At 40.6% G+C, this 23895-nt stretch overlaps 1 long non-coding RNA gene across 1 annotated transcript; it reads left to right on the top strand.

Moving 5' to 3' along the window:
- The first annotated feature begins 280 nt into the window (after positions 1 to 280).
- LOC309872916 lies at positions 281 to 1101 on the top strand. The gene is made up of 2 exons (XR_014316138.1): positions 281 to 352; positions 817 to 1101. It is a non-coding gene; the product is annotated as an uncharacterized lncRNA (long non-coding RNA).
- Positions 1102 to 23895: the final 22794 nt, after the last annotated feature.

Below are 23895 nucleotides of genomic sequence, written 5' to 3'. Positions count from 1 at the left end.
AAACAAGGCCTGCGGTTAGTGTTTGCCTGATTTTGCATTGACTATTCCACACTGATTAGAGCCCCTTTGCTAAAAAGGAAAAGCTGTTTCTCACTACTTTCCTACTACTCTGCTTTGCGTTTTTTCATCCACTAAGTAGGTGGGCCTAGGAGCAGCTCAGTTCTCATTTGTTCACACATCACACTCATGCACCATGGCTCTGTGTTCCCCTCAAGCAAAGCTCCCTCAATAATTCCTGAGCACCACAAGTGATGTCTTGACACTTCCACTGTATCTTCCAGATCCTCCAGAGTACCCGCTGGAGAATGTTGCTGAGGACAGTGTGGAGGAAAGCATCCCATCTCTTCCTAAGGTAAGGTCAACTTTCCTTTTCTCAGTTAGAAATCTCTCATATTCTCTCTCTCTCTCTTCTCTCTCTCTCTCTCTCTCTCTCTAATTTCTCAATCTAATTTAGGTAGGGGAATCACAAAGTATAGTAACAATATGCAGTTTCATTATTTGGGGCCATATGGAGTGAATGTCTATAAGCAGCTGAGAGCTGAAAGAAAAGGTAGTAGAAATGACAGCTCACTGTGCTGTGTGGTGTGTCTCTACTATCTCAGCTAAAGAAAAATACATTTGTCCATAAAACCTGTCTGAAGGGGTTTTCAGTGCACAACACTGCAGCATTGTCCTCACTCCCAAGCTGATCCAAGAGTATCTGGTGGGTAGCTGAGGAAAAGGGGTCAGAGGACTGAAATGTGTATAAAGTATGACTAATTTCCTTCTGGTCTTCTGATGGCAAGTTGCTAACAGCCCTTGTTATCTCTTTCCCAGGACAGTGCCTGGAGGATAGACAACAATGTGCTGGCCAGGTCAAGAAATCACCTGTCCTGAGGAGGTAGACCATTCAAGGCTGCTTCTCGCCCCACAATAGGCCCCAAACCATGAAGAGCAAGAGGAAGGTATGGTGGAAATTTCCTCCTGAAGTTGTTCTAGACTACTCTCTCTCTCACAAGTACCATATGTTAATAGATCACAAAAAACAAACAAACAAAAAAGTAAAAGTGATGGCACATTTTTCTATAATTCCTGTGTATAAATTTAAATTTACCTGGTCAACTGGTGTTAGTGTTGAATTCAAATTGGGTTCAGTCTTATAGGAAATAATAAGGAAAAGTGAATTATGGGAAATTTGAGGGACAGACAAAGCATGAGAGACTGGGCTCTTAGAAACCACCTGAGGATTTTGGAAGGGAGGGGTTGGAGGGATGAGTTAGCTTGCTGGAGGTTATTAAGAAGGGCACTTACTGCATGGAGCACTGGATATGGTGCATAAACAATGAATCTTGGAACACCGAAAATTTTTTACAAACAAAACAAAATAAAACAAAACAAAAAAATCTTTAGGTATCATAGAACTTACCTGAATCTGGAATATAGGGAGATACAGAGTTTTCCCTGAATCACTGTTTCCAAACTTTATAACTTAGTGGACAGGATTCAGAATAGTGTTAGATGAACATAAAGGCTGAACAGATAATGCAAAAAATATCCATAAGCTATCCTTCCAGTTTTCCCTAGGAATAACTTCTTGTGTGTGGAGCTTTTTTAAAAATAATTTTTAGTAAACATATATTGTATTATTGGCCCCAGGGGTACAAGTCTGTGAATCACCAGGTTTACACATCACAGGACTCACCAGACCACATACCCTCCCCAACATCCATAACCCCACCACCCTCTTCCTACCCGCCTCCCCCCAGCTACCCTCAGTTTGTTTTGTGAGATCAAGCATCTCTTATGGTTTGTCTCCCTCCTGATCCCATATTGTTTCATTTATTCTTTTCCTATACCCCAAAACCCCCACGTTGCATGTCCACTTCTTCATATCAGGGAGATCATATGATAGTTGTCTTTCTCTGATTGACTTATTTCACTCATAATAATACCCTCTAGTTCAATCCATGTCATCACAAATGGCAGGACTTCATTTCTTTTGATGCCTGCATAGTGTGCCATTGTATATATATACCACATCTTCTTTATCCATTCATCTGTTGATGGACATCTAGATTCTTTCCATAGTTTGGCTACTGTGCACATTGCTGCTATAAACATTCAGATGCACATGTCCCTTTCGATCATGACATCTGTATCTTTAGGGTAAATACCCAGTAGTGCATTTGCTGGGTCATAGGGTAGCTCTATTTTCAACTTTTTGAGGAATCTCCATGCTGTTTTCCAGAGTGGTTGCACCAGCTTGCATTCCCACCAAGAGTATAGAGGGGTTCCCCTTTCTCCGCATCCTCCCCAGCATCTGTCATTTCCTGACTTGTTAATTTTAGCTATTCTGATTGGTGTGAGGTGGTATCTTATTGTGGTTTTGATTTCTATTTCCCTGATGCCAAGTGATATGGAGCAATTTTTTCATGTGTCTGTTAGCTATGTGGATGTCTTCTTCACAGAAATGTCTGTTCATGTCCTCTGCCCATTTCTTGAGGTGTTTAGGTTGATAAGCTCTTTATAGGTTTTGGATACTAGCCCTTTATCTGATATGTTGCTTGCAAATATCTTCTCCCATTCTGTCAGTTGTCTTTTGGTTTTGTTGACTGTTTCCTTTGCTGTGCAAAAGCTTTTGATCTTGATGAAGTCCCAATAGTTCATTTTTTCTCTTGCTTCCTTTGTCTTTGGCGATTTTCCTAGGAAGAAATTACTGTGGCTGAGGTCAAAGAGGTTGCTGCCTGTGTTCTCCTCAATGATTTTGATGGATTCCCTTCTCATATTGAGGTGCTTCAACCATTTGGAGTCTAATTTTGTGTGTGGTGTAAGGAAATGGCCCAGTTTCATTTTTCTGAATGTGGCTGTCCGATTTTCCCAACACCATTTGTTGAAGAGGCTGTCTTTTTTCCATTGGACATTCTTTCCTGCTTTGTTGAAGATTAGCTGACCATAGAGTTGAGGGTCTATTTCTGGGCTCTCTATTCTGTTCCGTTGATCTGTGTGTCTGTTTTTGTGCCACTACCATACTGTCTTGATGATGACAGCTTTGTAATAGAGCTTGAAGTCTGGAATTGTGATGCCACCAACTTTGGCTTTCTTTTTCAACATTTCTCTGGCTATTCAAGGTATTCTCTGGTTCCATATAAATTTTAGGATTATTTGTTCCATTTCTTTGAAAAAAAAAAAAACAGGTGGTAATTTGATAGGGATTGAATTAAACGTATGATTGCTTTAGGTAGCGTAGACATTTTCACAGTATTTGTTCTTCCAATCCATGAGCATGGAACACTTTTCCATTTATTTGTGTCTTCCTCAATTTCTTTAATGAGTCCTTTATAGTTTTCTGAGTATAGATTCCTTGCCACTTTGGTTAGGTTTATTCCTAGGTATGTTATGGGTACAATTGTAAATGGGATTTACAATTGTTATTGGGTACAATTGTAAATGGGATTGACTCCTTCATTTCTTCTGTCTTGTTGTTGGTTGTAAAGAAATTCAACTGATTTCTGTGCTTTGATTTTATATCCTGACACTTTACTGATGTAAAGGGATGTCCACTATCACCACTGCTATTCAACATAGTATTAGAAGTCCTAGCCTCAGCAATCAGACAACAAAGAGAAATTAAAGATATCCAAATCAGCAAAGAAGAAGTCAAACTATCCCTCTTTGCAGATGATATGATACTTTATGTGGAAAACCCAAACGACTCCACTCCAAACCTGCTAGAACTTGCACAGGAATTCATAAAGTGTCACGGTATAAAATCAATGCACAGAAATCAGTTGCATTTCTATACACCAACAGCAAGACAGAGGAAAGAGAAATTAAGGAGTCAATCCCATTTACAACTGCACCCAAAACCATATGATACCTAGGAATAAACCTAACCAAATAGGCAAAGAATCTCTACTCAGAAAACGATAAAGTACTCATGAAGGAAATTGAGGGAGACACAATGAAATGGAAAAATGTTCCATGGTCCTATATTGCAAGAACAAATATGGTGAAAATGTCTATGCTACCTAAAGCAATCTACACGTTTAATGCAATCCCTATCAAAGATTTTTCAAAGAAATGGAAAAAATAATCCTAAAATTTATATGGAACAGGAAAAGACCTCGAATAGTCAGAGGAATGTTGAAAAAGAAAGCCAAAGTTGGTGGCATCACAATTCTGGACTTCAAGCTCTATTACAAAGCTCTTATTATCTTGTGGTACTGGCACAAAAACGAAGACATAGATCAATGGAGCAAATAAAGAGCCCAGAAATAGACCCCCAACTCTATGGTCAACTATTATTTGATAAAGCAGGAAAGAAAGTTCAATGGAAAAATACAATCTCTTCAAAAAAATGGTGTTGGGCGAATTGGACAGGCACATGCAGAAAAATGAAACGGGACCATTTTCTTACACCACACACAAAAATAGACTCCAAATGGACGAAAAACCTCAATGTGAGAAAGGGATCCATTAAACCCTTGAGGGGAACATAGAGAGCAATCTCTTCGACCTCAGAGGCCACTTCATCTTCTTAGGTACATGGCCAAAGACAGGGTAGCAAGAGAAAAAATGAACTATTGGGATTTCATCAAGATCAAAAGCTTTTGCACAGCAAAGGAAACAGTCAAAAAAAAAAAAAAGCCAAAAGACAACAGACAGAATTGGAAAAGATATTTGCAAATGACATATCAGATAAAGGACCAGTACCCCAAATCTATGAAGTACTTATCAAACTCGACACCCAAAGAACGAATAATCCAATCAAGAAATGGGCAGAAGACATGAACAGACATTTCTGTGAAGAAGACATCCACATGGCCAACAGACACATGAAAAAGTGCTCCACATCACTCGGCATCAGGGAAATACAAATCAAAACCACAATGCAACTGGAAGAGATTATGCTGAGTGAAATAAGTCAAGCAGAGAGAGTCAATTATATGGTTTCACTTATTTGTGGAGCATAACAAATAGCATGGAGGACAAGGGGAGGTGGATAGGAGAAGGGAGTTGAGGGAAATTGGAAGGGGAAGTGAACCATGAGAGACTATGGACTCTGAAAAACAATCTGAGGGTTTTGAAGGGGTGGGGAGTGGGAGGTTGGGGGAACAAGGTGGTGGGTATTAGAGAGGGCATGGATTGCATGGAGCACTGGGTGTGGTGCAAAAACAATGAATACTGTTACACTGAAAAAATTAAATAAACAAACAAACAAACCACAATACGATACCACCTCACACCAATCAGAATGGCTAAAATTAACAAGTCAGGAAATGACAGATGCTGATGAGGATGTGGAGAAAGGGGAACCCTCCTACACTGTTGGTGGGAATGCAAGCTGGTGCAGCCATTCTGGAAAATGGCATGGACATTCCTCAAAAAGCTGAAAATAGAACTACCCTATGACCCAGCAATCGCCCTTTGGGCATTTCCCCTAAGGATACAAATGTAGGGATTTGAAGGGGCACATACACCCGAATGTTTATAACAGCAATGTCCTCAATAGCCAAACAATGGAAAGAATGTAGATGTCCATCAACAGATAAATGGATAAGGAAGAGGTGGTATATCTATCTATCTATCATCTATCTCCATCCAAAGAAATGGGATCTTGCAATTTGCAATGACATGGATAGAACTAGAGGGTATTATGCTGAGTGAAATAAGTCAATCAGAGAAAGACAATTTCATATGATCTCCCTGATAGGAAGAATCTGAGAGGCAACGTTGGGGGTTTGGGTGGTAAGGAAGGAAAAAATGAAACAGGATGGGATTGGGAGGGAGACAAACCATAAGAGTCTTAATCTCACAAAACAAACTGAGGGCTCCAGATGGAGAGAGTGGTTGTGTTATGGACATTGGGGAGGGTACGTGGTATAGTGAGTGCTGTGAAATGTGTAAACCTGGCGATTCATAAACCCGTAACCCTGGGGCTAATAATACATTATATGTTAATAAAAAATAAAATAAAACAAAAATAAATATTTGTATACTTGAATTAGTAGAAAAATGGAGCACCATGTTGGTTCAGTCACTGGACTGTGCACCTCTTCATCTCTCGGTCATGAGTTCCAGCCCCACATTGAGCACTGATCCTCATTTAAAAAAAAAAATAAAAACCCAGAAAAATGTCCACTACCATTTTGATTGCTCTGTTTTAGGGATATGAACCAATGAAAGAGAATACTCCGGATCAAATAAGTGATGGAATGTCAAGAGAAATTTCACTTGTGTCACCTGTAGGGTGTACTGTTGACGTTCTGGACTTGGGGTGCACAATTTTTGCAGCATGCCCCAAACAAGATCCCTGAGAACAGGTATATAATAGAGAGCACTGTTGGCATCTTGCTGACAAAAGACCATAGGGAAATTAGTAATCATTCAGAGTGCCATCTTCTCCTCCCTTTCCCCACCAGCTGCCCAGCAGAGCCTCCTGAATCAACGTTGAACTTAGGAAGATGTTGCAACTTGGTGTGTCCTTCAAACAACCAACAGACTGGCTTTGTGGGCATATCCCTTTCTTTAGCTCAGACACTATAGAAACACAGCAGAGTGACCACACCTGATGGTCTAGGTTCACATACAATTTAACAGTGACACATACCTGAGAGAGTTATAGAGACCCCTCTGTGCCTCAGTGCCCTGTTCTGGGACACAAAATTGTTAGCATGGCCTACAAATTAGTGTTCAGGTCTGAGGCTAAAGGGCCTTACCAGGAGTAAAGCCTCAAGAAAAGGACTGGTGCTTCCCAATACCTCTGTAAGTGTTCAGCTATCGAATGCCTAGAGGATGAGCTACACGACCAGTAGTGGATGACTCCAGAGAGGGGATTTGGATGGCTCCACAAAAGGGGAGGGTGAAAGCTTACTCTCCAGCATTTACATGGGAATGCTGCTTAAGGTCTCGTGGAGAATATGTATTGTGGGCACCTGTGATCTCCATATCAGCCCTGTTGAGAGGGGTCAAAGCAAGGGCCCTAGCCCATATTTTAGAGTGCAGGGCATTGAAATTTAGAGAGATGAAGTGATCTGCCAGAAGTGGTCATGATGATGAGTGTTGGATCCAAGACAAGAATGTGGTTGGTCCCTGGGTGAGAGATCTAAACACCTGAGGCCTGCCCAAGGCCCCTGAGGAAAGGCCCTGGACCACTGAACCAAGCACACTCTTGACTTTCTCAATTTCTCCTGCCCCACAATTTCTGGGGGAGAGAGTAGGTACCCTAAAGAAGGTGTCAGGGCCAAGAGGATTATATAAAACTTGCTTCATACTCCCGACTCTGTATTCAATCTCTGACTGAAAAACAGGATGGTTTCCTCCCAACCAAGCCCCTTGGAAGGACCAGGGAAGTTCAACTGTGGCCCTCCTCCCCGAGCTTCTTCCCACAGGGCCTTCTCCCAGGGCCTTTCGAGGACCAGCTGAACACCCTCAGTGACTGGTGGGCTGCTCAGCCCCCAACTGACTCTGAATCCATGGCATTCCAAACCAACTGTCATGTGATGGCTCTGCCATGAATTAGCTTCCCTTCAGCAGGCCAACCATAGATGAACAGTTACAGCATGCTAATGGGAAGGTGGTGTTCTGGGCTAGGGCTCTAGTGGTTGAATAAATTAATTCTGTGATGCTCAATGTCTTACTACTGATGTGACCAACTGAGCAGGGTGTACTTAGGCTTGGCTGACAGTGGGCAAGGCTGCATTGGCTGAGCGTGTGCCTTCCTGCTCCTTTTCTCCCACACATACAGTCTGTACTCTTAAATCTCTTCTAATTAATCTCTACACCCTGTATTTGCCAGGAACAGGGTTTTCCCTCCACACCCATCAAACCCCAGCCTGGATACCCCACCCCAGATCACTCTTCGAGGACCACAACACAGACCTTCATCCTCAGCTTCCATACTCTCAATTCCATCAAGCCAATGGTAACATCCCTTCTCACCATTCTCCCGGACTTCACCCAGTCCGTTATCCCAATCATATCAACCCATAAAAACCCCACAGGATATCCTGGTTTGGGGGTTTTGTCCATTTGTTTTGGGACTTCTGGAAATAAACTATAATCCTGGCTTCCAGTTTCGACATCTCAATTCAGGAAGACTTGACCTGTAATTCTCCTACCCTGTAATGTCTGTCTCTGGGATGTCAACATCAAGATTCACCTCATCCTGTGAAAGCAGTGTGAATTTGTTTCTTTTTCTTGTTCTCTGTATAGCTGTATGGAAAATTGGCATTTGGTACATACATACAATGGAATATTACTCAGCTACCATAAGGGCTGAAATCCTGCCATCTGCAGTGATGTGGATGGAGCTAGAGTAGATTATGCTCGGTGAAAGAAATCAGTCACAGAAGGCAAATACCATATGGCTTCTTCCCATGTGCAACTTAACAAACAGAACAGATGAACACAGTGGAAGGGAAAAAAAATAGAGTGGGAAGAAAACCACAACAGACTCTTAATGATAGAGATGAAACTGAGTGTTGGTGGAGGGGGGTGGGTATGGGATGGGCTAATGGGAGATGAGTATTAAGGAGTAAAATTTCTTTTTTTAAAAAAATTTATTATGTTTTGTTAGTCACCATACAGTACATCATTAGTTTTTGAGGCAGTGTTCCAAGAGGCAACTGTTTATGAGGAGCTCTACATGTAATATGTAAGTGATGAATCACTTAAAAAAAAAAAAGAAAGAAAATGAAAAAAGAAAAAAAAAGACATTTGGAAATCATCCATTTCTCTAACATTAGAAACATATTGAAGGCAGGATGTTTTATAAAAGAATGAAAACTGTAAATAACACCACAAAATTACAAACTGTCTTTATATAGCACTGTAGAAAACGTGGAGGCAGAAATGTAAAAGAATAGGTGAGAATAATTTCAGTTACTGTGATCGAACCCATTTGAAGGAAGAGCCCTTGGAGAATTACTATGAACTCTCTTGTAGAAAAAACAGTTCAGATTTCCCATCGGAAGGTGTATGTCACCTGTTACCACACTGCTACTGCTCAGCTCTGAGAGTGACAGTGGGAATGGAAGGCAACATATGCACCATCACATCCCCATGGTGGCAGGTCATTGTAGAACGTTCGAAGTGAAAGCGATTCATGGGCCTCTGCACACGGTGGGTCCAACTGCTGCTGTGGAGACCAGTGTGTGACTACAGGGGCATGTGTGGCATTTAGGAGGACACGTTTGTTTCACGAACTGAGCCCAGGCCCATGCATTGTTATTCTGTGTTTATTAAAACAAGTTATATCAGAAAAGCCTGTTTGCCAAATAGAAGGGACAGGAAAATTTTGGTGTGAAAGGGGATAAAGCTAGCATGTTAAGAATAGAAAAGTTCCATTCTTTTTTTTTTTAATTTATTTTTTGTTTATTTTCAGCATAACAGTATTCATTATTTTTTCACCACACCCAGTGCTCCATGCAATCCGTGCCCTCTCTAATACCCACCACCTGGTACCTCAACCTCCTTGATTTAAAATATCATCTCCACTCATTTCTACTATTCCTGAGCCACCACATTTTGAGCGAAAACTATTACAATTTGTTGTAGAAGAAACAAAAAGCATAGTAGAGAGTCAATTTGTAAATGTCACTTTTCCTCTCTCTCAGCATATAATTATCAAATTATATGAATCCTCTTCTCACCTCTCTGTATCCCCTATCTTTTTCTGTAGTATCTTTATCTGCAGCTAAATATGTACACTTTGTTATTTCAAACTCCGTGAATTCTTAACATTTACCCTGTTACTATGTGAGAAAAGAACCAGATATTTACATAATGATTAAGAAGAAAGAATTGATATATTAGGGGCATCATAAAGGATGAATACCCAACTTTTGTAGCAACATGGACGGGACTGGAAGAGATTATGCTGAGTGAAATAAGTCAAGCAGAGAGAGTCAATTATCATATGGTTTCACTTATTTGTGGAGCATAACAAAAAGCATGGAGGACATGGGGAGTTAGAGAGAAGGGGGTTGGGGTAAATTGGAAGGGGAGGTGAATCATGAGAGACTTTGGGCTCTGAATAACAATCTGAGGGGTTTGAAGTGGTGGAGCAGGTGGGAGGTCGGGGTACCAGGTGGTGGTGGGTATTATAGAGGGCACAGATTGCATGGAGCACTGGGTGTGGTGAAAAAATAATGATACTGTTATGCTGAAAATAAATAAATAAAAAAAAATAAAGTGCAAGAGTACACAAAAAAATAAAACATACTGTAGTTGATATATATATATATACATATATATATATATATATGGCAAGATGGTGGAGAAGTAGGAGACGCTGTTTCAGTTGGTCCCCTAGAGTGAACTGGTTATCTATCAGAGCATTCTGAACACCCATGAAATCAGCCCGAGATGTAGGATTATACACTCCTGGATCTCAATGGGGGCAAAAGATGCCAGTGTGAGTTAAAACAGCAGAGTTTGAATGATCGGACTGATATCCGAGGATAAACAGAAGGAGGAGGGAGCCACCAGAAGCAACCCATTGGAAAGTAATACCCCCATACAAGAGTGCCCCATTGGAAGTACTACCCCAATAGGAGAGTGCCCCGTGCTTGGGGACCAGCATTAACTTGAGAGTCTGGTTAAAAGCACTCCAAAAAGAGAAAAGGTATTTAGGGGAAACTGGTGGAATCAGGCGATCACGGGCACGGGATTAAGCCCACGGACCCAGGATGGCCACTGCCAGCACTGTGCCAGGGAGCATGCAGCGAAGCCTCCAGGCTGTGAATACAAAGCCAGTATGTGGGAGAATCTGGGTGCACGCCAGCCAGCACTCTCTAGAACCACAGCCTTTTACACTCTGCACACACACTACACGACCAGGGTCTGAGCCAAGCTCCACACCCTTCCCTGAAAGAGGACCCTGTGGGCACTAGCCAGTGCTCTCTAGGACCTGCCTAAATTCTGAACACTCACTGCCCTGGCAGATGGGGAAATCTCAGCATGCTATCCCTGTTTGGGATCTCTCCCAAGGCCTGGACCTGCACAGACAGCAGCCTGGAAAAGGCAGTTACTGGATCAAAAGTGGGTTCCCTAGACCAATATTTCTCATGGTATTAGTAGCACTGGGGTACAGAGACAAGCAGAAGCTCCTGGGACCCCTGAGATGGTGGTTGGAAACCTGCTCTGCTGATGAGAGGTGGCAGAGGGGGAGTCTTTGTGCTCTGGACCACCCAGAGGGAAACATAGTGATGCTTCACTCTGAGATGGAGGTCTGGGTACAGCTTTCATTCCTCTAAACCTACCAAGAACTGCCAAAAGCCACCAGGAGAAAAAAAACCACCACAACAACTGCAGAGCACAAAAGCCTGTAAAACCATTTTCCTCAGAGCCCAACCCCTTGATAGGGGGCAGGCGGACTCAAACCAAGTAAGACTGCTTAAAAAACAATACTGCACACCCCTCCTCCAGAAAGCCACCCCCCCAAAAAAAAACCCCCAAAACCTAGAGGACAACCAACACAGGGACTCCATAAAAGGGTAAATTCCCAATATCATGGGAAAAGACAGTGAATCCAGGTGAAGACTTTCTGCCCTCTGATGCCATAAACTGAAAGTCTGCATGGTCTTCCCTGACAGGGGCCCAGAAAAGGGAAGAAGCATAGAGACACTCCCCTCCCTCCCGAAGAAGGAACAGTGTGGGTCTGCACCACAGGAGTCTAGAAAATTTGGAGTTTTGAAGCTCAGTCACCAGCCTGAGATTAAAAAAAAAAAAATAGTACCAGGCTGGGGGAACAGAGTCCTCATGGAACCCATGGAGACAAGAGTGATTTTCTACTTTTCTGTGAGGGCTATCTGAAGAGCGAGGTTCAGGAAGTATCAGCTCTGGGGCTATAGAGAGCAGGGCATTGCCATATTCATAACACCCATTTGTTACTAAAAGCCTGCCAGGACCAAAGCACCACCACATAGTAGAATGCAGAGCCACTTGCACTGACTCCTGCCTCCCTGTGCACCAGAGTTACATTTCCACTTGGGGTTAGTGTATATGAGAATCAGTGCAACCAGGTCCTCCCTGAAATGAGGAGCAGGAACAACTGTCTCCTATGAAGTTTTCTGATCATACGGGAATGCAGACCTTCAGGTCTTAGGGAAAACAGTATATACTGACATTGTTGCTATTCTGTTTTTATTTTTATTCTTTCTGCATTCTATTCCTTTTAATGTTCTTATGTTCTCAATTATTCTTTTATTCTTTTTTAACCTTTATTCTTACATATACATCATACATATTTTAAATACTGCTTCCTTTCATTATATTTTATTTCCTTTTTGTTTTTCTTTCTTCCATACACTGGGATCTAGATTCTTCTAACAAGCAGAACAAAACAAACCCAGGGCCTTGTTTCAAATTTTGTTTTGTTTTGTTTCTTGTTTCTTATTTTGGTTTTGTGTTTGTTTTCTTTTTTCTGGTATGCTTTGTTTTGTTTCCTGTTGTCATTGTGTTACTACTTTCTTCTCTCTTTCTCATATTAATTTCTGGAAATAATGACCAGAAGGGCCAATTCACCTGTAAAAGGACTGGATGTAGTACTCAATCTTAAAGAAAGAAGAGGTAGTAACAGGTCCATCTTAAGCAATACAGATATAAGGAAGATTTCTGAACTAGTTTAAGACAATAAATATAGAGATACTAGCTACACTTGAAAAAAATTATAGAAGACACTAGAGCATCCCATACAAAAAAAATTAAAGACCTAAAATCTGTAGGCAAGCGGAAATTAAACATGCTATTTTGGAAATGTAGTCCCAATGGAGGCTATCAAAGCCAAGATGTATGAGACAGAAGTGTGAGTCAGAGACATTAAAAAAATTATGGGAAAGAAATAAGAAAGACAAAAAGAAGAGCATAGAAAACTAGTGGATCATGAACAGAGATGTAGAGAACTCACTGATTCCATAAAGAGAAACAGTATCCAGGTGAGATGAGAAACAGGAGAGAGGGGCAAATTATTTGAGCAAATTAGAGCTGAGAACTTCCCTCACCTCAGAAAAGAATAGGCATTCAAGTCCAGGAAGCACAGAAAAGCCCTCTCAAAATCAAGAGAAATAGGTCAACACCTGGACATATATTAGCGAAGCTTGCAAATTTCAAATATAAAGAGAAAATCCTGAAAACAGCTCAGGACAGGAGGTCTTTAAACTACAAGAGTAGAAACATAGGCTGGCAGCAGAGCTGTCCACAGAGATCTAGCAGGCCGAAAAGGACCGGTATGATATAGTCAGTGTGGTAAATAGGAAAAGTATGCAACCAAGAACACTTTATCCAACAGGACTCTCATTCAGAATAGAAGGAGAGATAAAGCATTTGCAAGGGGGGGGGGGGAAACAAACCAAAACCAAAACCAAAACCAAAAGGAATTTGTGAACACTAAACCCATTCTGCAAGAAATATTAAAGAGGATTAGGTGAATATGTATCCCAAAAGGAACAGAGGAAGAAAGGGACAGCGGCAATCAACAGAAACAGTGACTGTATAAAATCTTCAATTAATCTGAAAGTAAGTGGACTCCAAATCCAACCAAAATATAGAGGGTATCGGATTGGATTAAAAAATAAGGGGAGGTGGGAGGTTGGGGGAGCCACATGGTGGGTATTAAGGACGGCACGTATTGCACGGAGCACTGGGTGTGGTGCAAAACCAATGAGTTCTGTTACGCTGAAATGAAATAAAAAAAAAAGAATAAGATACGAAAAAAAATTTAATTAGGTAATACAGTAAAATGTTTAGTATAGTTGTAACCGGGAAATAAAAAATGTTCAATAATGTTAGTAGCTAATTATAAATACAAATGTTTATTTTATTTTTTAATCTGCTTTTAATTTTTAGTACTGTATTTTAAAATAATGCATGGGAATAATAAAACTGTTATATACAGTCAAAAAACAAAACAAAACAAAACAAAAACCCTATACTGTTGATAAGAGAATCACTTTACACTCAAAGATACCCCCAGATGGAAAGTGAGAGGGTGGAGAACCATTTAACATAATAATGGACATCTAAAGAAAGGTGGATTGACAATCCTTATATCCCACATACTAGATTTTAGGCACAGACAGTAATAAGAGATGAAGAAGGACAACTTATTAAAACAAAAGGAATTATAAATATGTTAGCTCCTAACTTGGGAGGAGCCAATTATATAAACAAACTAAAAACAAAATTAAGGGGGGGGGGACAAGATGGCGGGGAAGTAGGAGGAGGCGCCCTTTCAACCTGTACCCTAAAGTGAGCTAATCACCTACCAAAGAACACTGATGACCCACGAAATCAGCCTGAGATCAGAATTATACATGTCTGGATCTCTACAGGAGCAGAAGACGCCAGTGGGCAGTGTTTCTGTGTTTTTGTGTTTGTCCTGATAGTATATAAATCTTACACTTGGGGTTCTTTTTGACAAGGTTCTTTCTTTATTTGTATATATATATATATATATATATATATATATATATATATATATATATATATATATATTTCTATGTCATATTTTATCAGTCTTTTTGTTTGTCTGTTTGGTTTGTGTACTTCATAAATCTTACCTTGGGCCCCATTTGGGCTGAACCTTCCCTTTTATCTTGCCTTTCTTTCCTGTCTCTCTCTCTCCTCTCTTTTTCTTTTTCTTTTTTCTCTCGTTTGGGTGGGGAACCTTGATTGCTCAGAAGTGTTCCAGGTTGCACCTTGACTGCACCATGATTGATATACCCAGCTACATCCATTCAGCCATCTCTCACCAAAATGACTAGGAGGAGGAATGCCCAACAGAAGAAAAATACAGAGGATGGGCCTTCTGCAACAGAGGTAATGGCTAGCAATATAGACAAAATGTTGGAAAGAGAATTCAGGCTAACAATTATCCAGGCAATAGCTAGGTTGCAGAGAGCCATGGATGACTAAATGGAATTGATTAGAGCAGAACTGAAAGTGACCAAGGATGATGTTCACAATGTTAAGGAAGAACTGAAAGCCACCTGGGATGAGGTTCACAATACTCTCAATGAGTTCCAATCTAATCTAAACTCTCTCAAAGCTAGGGTAAGTGAGACAGAAGATAGAATTAGTGATCTGGAGGACAAACAGATAGAGAGAAAGGATCAGGAGGAAGCCTGGAACAAATAGCTTAGAAGCCAAAAAAAAAACAGAATCAGGGAAATAAATGATGCCATGAAATGTTCCAATGTCAGAATGATTGGAATCCCTGAAGGGGAGGAGAAGGAAAGAAGTCTAGAAGATATAGTGGAACAAGTTCTTCATGAAAATTTTCCCAATCTCACGAATGGAACCAGCGTTCATGTATAGAGGCTGAAAGGTCTCCACCCAAAATTATAGATTCCAGAAAAACATCAAGGCACCTGATAGTCAAATTGAGAAATCATAATTGTAGATATAATCTCTTGAAAGCCGCTAGGACAAAGGGGCTCCTTACTTACAGAGGAAGGCCTATCAGAATAACATCAGATTTGTCCACAAAAACCTGGCAGGCCCAAAAGGGCTGGCAATATATATTCAGGGCACTAAATGAGAAGAACATGCAGCCAAGAATACTTTATCCAGCGTGACTGACATTCAAAATGGTTGGAAGGATAAAGAGTTTCCAAGACTGGCAAGGCTTAAATGACTATGCAACCACCAGCCAACACTGCAGGAAATATTAAGGGAGGGGGTTCTATAAAAGAGGAAAAATCATAAGAATCGCATTGAACAGAAATATAGAGACAGTCTAAGAAAGAAAGGCTTCAAAGGTAACTTGATGTCAATAAAAACATATCTATCAATAATCACCCTCAATGTGAATGGCCTAAATGCGCCCATAAAATGGCACAGGGTTGAAGATTGGATAAAACGACAGGACCCATCCATATGTTGTCTACAAAGACCCATTTTGAACCTAAAGATACACCCAGACTGAAAGTGAAGAAATGGAGAAGCACCTTTCATGCCAATGGGCCTCAAAAGAAGGCTGGGGTAGCGATTCTCATATCAGACAAATTCGATTTTAAACTAAAGACTGTAGTCAGAGATTCAGAAGGACACTACATCATTCTTTTTTTTTTTTTATGTTTTGTATATTATATATATATATATTTTTTTTAATTTATTTTTTATTTTCAGCATAACAGTATTCATTACTTTTCACCACACCCAGTGCTCCATGCAATTCGTGCCCTTTATAATACCCACCACCTAGTACCCCAACCTCCCACCCCCCACCACTTCAAAACCCTCAGATTGTTTTTCAGAGTCCATAGTCTCTCATGGTTCACCTCCCCTTCCAATTTCCCCCAACTCCCTTCTCCTCTCTAACTCCCCATGTACTCCATGCTATTGTTATGCTCCACAAATAAGTGAAACCATATGATAATTGACTCTCTCTGCTTGACTTATTTCACTCAGCATAATAATCTCTTCCAGTCCCGTCCATGTTGCTACAAAAGTTGGGTATTGGTCCTTTCTTTTTTTTTTTTTTTTTTTTTATAAACATATATTTTTATCCCCAGGGGTACAGGTCTGTGAATCACCAGGTTTACACACTTCACAGCACTCACCAAAGCACATACCCTCCCCAATGTCCATAATCCCACCCCCTTCTCCCACACCCCCTCCCCCCAGCAACCCTCAGTTTGTTTTGTGAGATTAAGAGTCACTTATGGTTTGTCTCCCTCCCAATCCCATCTTGTTTCATTTATTCTTCTCCTACCCACTTAAGCCTCCATGTTGCATCACCACTTCCTCATATCAGGGAGATCATATGATAGTTGTCTTTCTCTGCTTGACTTATTTCGCTAAGCATGATACGCTCTAGTTCCATCCATGTTGTCGCAAATGGCAAGATTTCATTTCTTTTGATGGCTGCATAGTATTCCATTGTGTATATATACCACATCTTCTTGATCCATTCATCTGTGGATGGACATCTAGGTTCTTTCCATAGTTTGGCTATTGTGGACATTGCTGCTATAAACATTCGGGTGCATGTGCCCCTTTGGATCACTACATTTGTATCTTTAGGGTAAATACCCAATAGTGCAATTGCTGGGTCATAGGGCAGTTCTATTTTCAACATTCTGAGGAACCTCCATGCTGTTTTCCAGAGTGGCTGCACCAGCTTGCATTCCCACCAACAGTGGAGGAGGGTTCCCCTTTCTCCACATCCTCGCCAGCATCTGTCATTTCCTGACTTGTTGATTTTAGCCATTCTGACTGGTGTGAGGTGATATCTCATTGTGGTTTTGATTTGTATTTCCCTGATGCCGAGTGATATGGAGCACTTTTTCATGTGTCTGTTGGCCATCTGGATGTCTTCTTTGCAGAAATGTCTGTTCATGTCCTCTGCCCATTTCTTGATTGGATTATTTGTTCTTTGGGTGTTGAGTTTGCTAAGTTCTTTATAGATTCTGGACACTAGTCCTTTATCTGATATGTCGTTTGCAAATATCTTCTCCCATTCTGTCAGTTGTCTTTTGATTTTGTTAACTGTTTCCTTTGCTGTGCAAAAGCTTTTGATCTTGATGAAATCCCAATAGTTCATTTTTTCCCTTGCTTCCCTTGCCTTTTGCGTTGTTCCTAGGAAGATGTTGCTGCGGCAGAGGTCGAAGAGGTTGCTGCCTGTGTTCTCCTCAAGGATTTTGATGGATTCCTTTCGCACATTGAGGTCCTTCATCCATTTTGAGTCTATTTTTGTGTGTGGTGTAAGGAAATGGTCCAATTTCATTTTTCTGCATGTGGCTGTCCAATTTTCCCAGCACCATTTATTGAAGAGGCTGTCTTTTTTCCATTGGACATTCTTTCCTGCTTTGTCGAAGATGAGTTGACCATAGATTTGAGGGTCTATTTCTGGGCTCTCTATTCTGTTCCATTGATCTATGTGTCTGTTTTTGTGCCAGTACCATGCTGTCTTGATGATGACAGCTTTGTAATAGAGCTTGAAGTCCGGAATTGTGATGCCACCAACGTTGGCTTTCTTTTTCAATATCCCTTTGGCTATTCGAGGTCTTTTCTGGTTCCATATAAATTTTAGCATTATTTGTTCCATTTCTTTGAAAAAGATGGATGGTACTTTGATAGGAATTGCATTAAATGTGTAGATTGCTTTAGGTAGCATAGACATTTTCACAATATTTATTCTTCCAATCCAGGAGCATGGAACATTTTTCCATTTCTTTGTGTCTTCCTCAATTTCTTTCATGAGTACTTTATAGTTTTCTGAGTATAGATTCTGTGTCTCTTTGGTTAGGTTTATTCCTAGGTATCTTATGGTTTTGGATGCAATTGTAAATGGGATTGACTCCTTAATATCTCTTTCTTCTGTCTTGCTGTTGGTGTAGAGAAATGCAACTGATTTCTGTGCATTGATTTTATATCCTGACACTTTACTGAATTCCTGTATAAGTTCTAGCAGTTTTGGAGTGGAGTCTTTTGGGTTTTCCACATATAGTATCATATCATCTGCGAAGAGTGATAATTTGACTTCTTCTTTGCCGATTTGGATGCCTTTAATTTCCTTTTGTTGTCTGATTGCTGAGGCTAGGACCTCTAGTACTATGTTGAATAGCAGTGGTGATAATGGACATCCCTGCCGTGTTCCTGACCTTAGCGGAAAAGCTTTCAGTTTTTCTCCATTGAGAATGATATTTGCGGTGGGTTTTTCATAGATGGTTTTGATGATATTGAGGTATGTGCCCTCTATCCCTACACTTTGAAGAGTTTTGATCAGGAAGGGATGCTGTACTTTGTCAAATGCTTTTTCAGCATCTATTGAAAGTATCATATGGTTCTTGTTCTTTCTTTTATTGATGTGTTGTATCACATTGACTGATTTGCGGATGTTGAACCAACCTTGCAGCCCTGGAATAAATCCCACTTGGTCGTGGTGAATAATCTTTTTAATGTACTGTTGAATCCTATTGGCTAGTATTTTGTTGAGTATTTTCGCATCTGTGTTCATCAAGGATATCGGTCTATAGCTCTCTTTTTTGGTGGGATCCTTGTCTGGTTTTGGGATCAAGGTGATGCTGGCCTCATAAAATGAGTTTGGAAGTTTTCCTTCCATTTCTATTTTTTGGAACAGTTTCAGGAGAATAGGAATTAGTTCTTCTTTAAATGTTTGGTAGAATTCCCCCGGGAAGCCGTCTGGCCCTGGGCTTTTGTTTGTTTGGAGATTTTTAATGACTGTTTCAATCTCCTTACTGGTTATGGGTCTGTTCAGGCTTTCTATTTCTTCCTGGTTCAGTTGTGGTAGTTTATATGTTTCTAGGAATGCATCCATTTCTTCCAGATTGTCAAATTTATTGCCGTAGAGTTGCTCATAGTATGTTCTTATAATAGTTTGTATTTCTTTGGTGTTAGTTGTGATCTCTCCTCTTTCATTCATGATTTTATTTATTTGGGTCCTTTCTCTTTTCTTTTTGATAAGTCGGGCCAGGGGTTTATCAATTTTATTAATTCTTTCAAAGAACCAGCTCCTACTTTCGTTGATTTGTTCTATTGTTTTTTTGGTTTCTATTTCATTGATTTCTGCTCTGATCTTTATGATTTCTCTTCTCCTGCTGGGCTTAGGGTTTCTTTCTTGTTCTTTCTCCAGCTCCTTTAGGTGTAGGGTTAGGTTGTGTACCTGAGACCTTTCTTGTTTCTTGAGAAAGGCTTGTACCGCTATATATTTTCCTCTCAGGACTGCCTTTATTGTGTCCCACAGATTTTGAACTGTTGTATTTTCATTATCATTTGTTTCCATGATTTTTTTCAATTCTTCTTTAATTTCCCGGTTGACCCATTCATTCTTTAGAAGGATGCTGTTTAGTCTCCATGTATTTTGGTTCTTTTCAAACTTCCTTTTGTGGTTGAGTTCTAGCTTTAGAGCATTGTGGTCTGAAAATATGCAGGGAATGATCCCAATCTTTTGATACCGGTTGAGTCCTGATTTAGGACCGAGGATGTGATCTATTCTGGAGAATGTTCCATGTGCACTAGAGAAGAATGTGTATTCTGTTGCTTTGGGATGAAATGTTCTGAATATATCTGTGATGTCCATCTGGTCCAGTGTGTCGTTTAAGGCCTTTATTTCCTTGCTGATCTTTTGCTTGGATGACCTGTCCATTTCAGTGAGGGGAGTGTTAAAGTCCCCTACTATTATTGTATTGTTGTTGATGTGTTTCTTTGATTTTGTTATTAATTGGTTTATATAGTTGGCTGCTCCCACGTTGGGGGCATAGATATTTAAAATTGTTAAATCTTCTTGTTGGACAGACCCTTTGAGTATGATATAGTGTCCTTCCTCATCTCTTATTATAGTCTTTGGCTTAAAATCTAATTGATCTGATATAAGGATTGCCACTCCTGCTTTCTTCTGATGTCCATTAGCATGGTAAATTCTAAAGGGACTATCCAAGAAATGATGTAACAATTGTAAATATCTATGCCCCCAATATGGGAGCAGCCAATTACATAAGAAAACTGTTAATCAAGTTAAAGAGTCATATTGATATGAATACACTAATAGTAGGAGATCTTAACATGCCTCTCTCAGAAATAGATCATCGAAGCAGAAAATCAATAAAGAAACAAGAGCATTGAATGACACATTGGACCAGATGGACCTCATAGATATATACAGAACATTCCACCCTAAAACAACAGAATACTCATTCTTCTCAAGTGCATATGGAACCTTCTCAGGAATAGACCACATACTGGGTCACAAATCAGGATTCAACTGAGACCAAAAGACTGAGATTATTCCCTGCACGTTCTCAGATAACAATGCTTTGAAACTGTAACTCAATCACAAGGAAAAGTTCCAAAGGAACTCAAACACCTGGAAGTAAAGGCCACCTTGCTTAAGAATGCTTGGATCAACAAGGAGATCAAAGAAGAACTGAAACAATTCATGGAAATCAATGAGAATGAAGACACTTCAGTTCAAAACCTATGGGAGAGGGGGGAGGAGTCAAGATGGCGGAGAAGTAGCAAGCTGAGACTGCTTCAGCTAGCCGGAGATCAGCTAGATAGCTTATCTAAAGATTGCAAACACCTGAAAATCCATCCGCAGATCGAAGAGAAGAAGAACAGAAATTCTGGAAACAGAAAAACAACCACTTTCTGAAAGGTAGGACCAGCGGAGAAGTGAATCCAAAGCGACGGGAAGATAGACCCCGGGGGGAGGGGCCAGCTCCCGGCAAGCAGCGGAGCAACCGCGCACAAAATCAGGACTTTTAAAAGTCTGTTCCCCTGAGGGACATCGCTCCAGAGGCTAAACCGGGGCGAAGCCCACGCGGGGTCAGTGTGGCCTTAGGTCCCGCAGGGTCACAGAAGGATCAGGGGTGTCTGAGTGTCGCAGAGCTTGCGGGTATTGGAACGGGAAAGCCAGCTACAGAGACAGAGCTGACAGTAAGCTCACATCTCGGTGTTACCTTGAACCGGTCGCAGGCTCGGTGAGCTCGGAGCGCAGCCAGAGGTCAGGCAGACGGGAGTAACTCAGCGCTGTTCTCTGAGGGCGGACTGAGGAGTGCAGCCCTGGGCTCTCAGCTCCTCCGGGCTGGAGACGAGGAGGCCACCATTTCTATTCCCGTCCTCCGGAACTCTACGGAAAGCGCTCAGGGAACAAAAGCTCCTGAAAGCAAACCCAAGCGGATTACTCACCCCGGCCCAGGGTAAGGGCGGTGTAATTCCGCCTGGGGCAAAGACACTTGAGAATCACTACAACAGGCCCCTCCCCCAGAAGATCAACAAGAAATCCAGCCGAGACCAAGTTCACCTACCAAGGAGTGCGGTTTCAATACCAAGGAGAGCAGCAGAATTCCAGAGGAGGAGAAAGCCAAGCACGGAACTCATGGCTTTTTTCCTGTGATTTTTTTTAATCTTGCAGTTAATTTAATTTTTTCTTTTTCATTTTTTTTTTTCTTCTGGCCTTCGGGTAAAATTTTTTTTTTTAACTGTTATCTTTTTCTTTTTTAACGATTTTTTTACTAGTTTATCTAATATATATATTTTTTCTTTTTTACATTTTTCTTAGGTGTTTTCTTTTTTTAAAAATTCTTTTTCTTTTTTTTTTCTTTCTTCCTTTTTGAACCTCTTTTTATCCCCTTTCTCCCCCCTCACGATTTAGGATCTCTTCTAATTTGGTTAAAGCATATTTTCCTGGGGTTGTTGCCACCCTTTTAGTATTTTACTTGCCCCTTCATTTACTCTTATCTGGACAAAATGACAAGACGTAAAAATTCAACACAAAATAAAGAACAAGAGGCAGTACCGAAGGCTAGGGACCTAATCAATACAGACATTGGTAATAGGTCAGATCTAGAGTTCAGAATGACAATTCTCAAGGTTCTAGCCGGGCTCGAAAAAGGCTTGGAAGATATTGGAAAAACCCTCTTGGGAGATATAAAAGCCCTTTCTGGAGAAATAAAAGAACTAAAATCTAACCAAGTTGAAATCAAAAAAGCTATTAATGAGGTACAATAAAAAATGGAGGCTCTCACTGCTAGGATAAATGAGGCAGAAGAAAGAATTAGTGATATAGAAGACCAAATGACAGAGAATAAAGAAGCTGAGCAAAAGAGGGACAAACAGCTACTGGACCACGAGGGGAGAATTCGAGAGATAAGTGACACCATAAGACGAAACAACATTAGAATAATTGGGATTCCCGAAGAAGAAGAAAGAGAGAGGGGAGCAGAAGGTATACTGGAGAGAATTATTGGGGAGAATTTCCCCAATATGGCAAAGGGAACGAGCATCAAAATTCAGGAGGTTCAGAGAACGCCCCTCAAAATCAATAAGAATAGGCCCACACCCCGTCACCTAATAGTAAAATTTACAAGTCTCAGTGACAAAGAGAAAATCCTGAAAGCAGCACGGGAAAAGAAGTCTGTAATATAAAATGGTAAAAATATTACATTGGCAGCTGACTTATCCACAGAGACCTGGCAGGCCAGAAAGAGCCTAAACAAGGAAAACATGCAGCCCAGAATACTATATCCAGCTAGGCTATCATTGAAAATAGAAGGAGAGATTAAAAGCTTCCAGGACAAACAAAAACTGAAAGAATTTGCAAACACCAAACCAGCTCTACAGGAAATATTGAAAGGGGTCCTCTAAGCAAAGAGAGAGCCTACAAGTGGTAGATCAGAAGGGAACAGAGACCATATACAGTAACAGTCACCTTACAGACAATACAATGGCACTAAATTCATACCTCTCGATAGGTACCCTGAATGTTAATGGGCTAAATGCCCCTGTCATTACACACAGGGTATCAAAATGGATAAAAAAACAAAACCCATCTATATGTTGCCTCCAAGAAACTCATTTTAAGCCCGAAGACACCTCCAGATTTAAAGTGAGGGGGTGGAAAAGAATTTACCATGCTAATGGACATCAGAAGAAAGCAGGAGTGGCAATCCTTATATCAGATCAATTAGATTTTAAGCCAAAGACTATAATAAGAGATGAGGAAGGACACTATATCATACTCAAAGGGTCTGTACAACAAGAAGATTTAACAATTTTAAATATCTATGCCCCCAATGTGGGAGCAGCCAACTATATAAACCAATTAATAACAAAATCAAAGAAACACATCAACAATAATACAATAATAGTAGGGGACTTTAACACCCCCCTCACTGAAATGGACAGATCATCCAAGCAAAAGATCAGCAAGGAAATAAAGGCCTGAAACAACACACTGAACCAGATGGACATCACATATATTCAGAACATTTCATCCCAAAGCAACAAAATACACATTCTTCTCTAGTGCACATGGAACATTCTCCAGAATAGATCACATCCTCGGTCCTAAATCAGGACTCAACCGGTATCAAAAGACAGGGATCACTCCCTGCAAATTTTCAGACCACAATGCTTTAAAGCTACATCTCAACCACAAAAGGAAGTTTG

This window comes from Mustela nivalis (assembly GCF_964662115.1).
Source record: "Mustela nivalis genome assembly, chromosome: 1".
Classification (NCBI taxonomy): domain Eukaryota; kingdom Metazoa; phylum Chordata; class Mammalia; order Carnivora; family Mustelidae; genus Mustela; species Mustela nivalis.
Note: the sequence above shows the minus strand (reverse complement) of the source record. Positions and strands in the feature narration are given on the sequence as shown.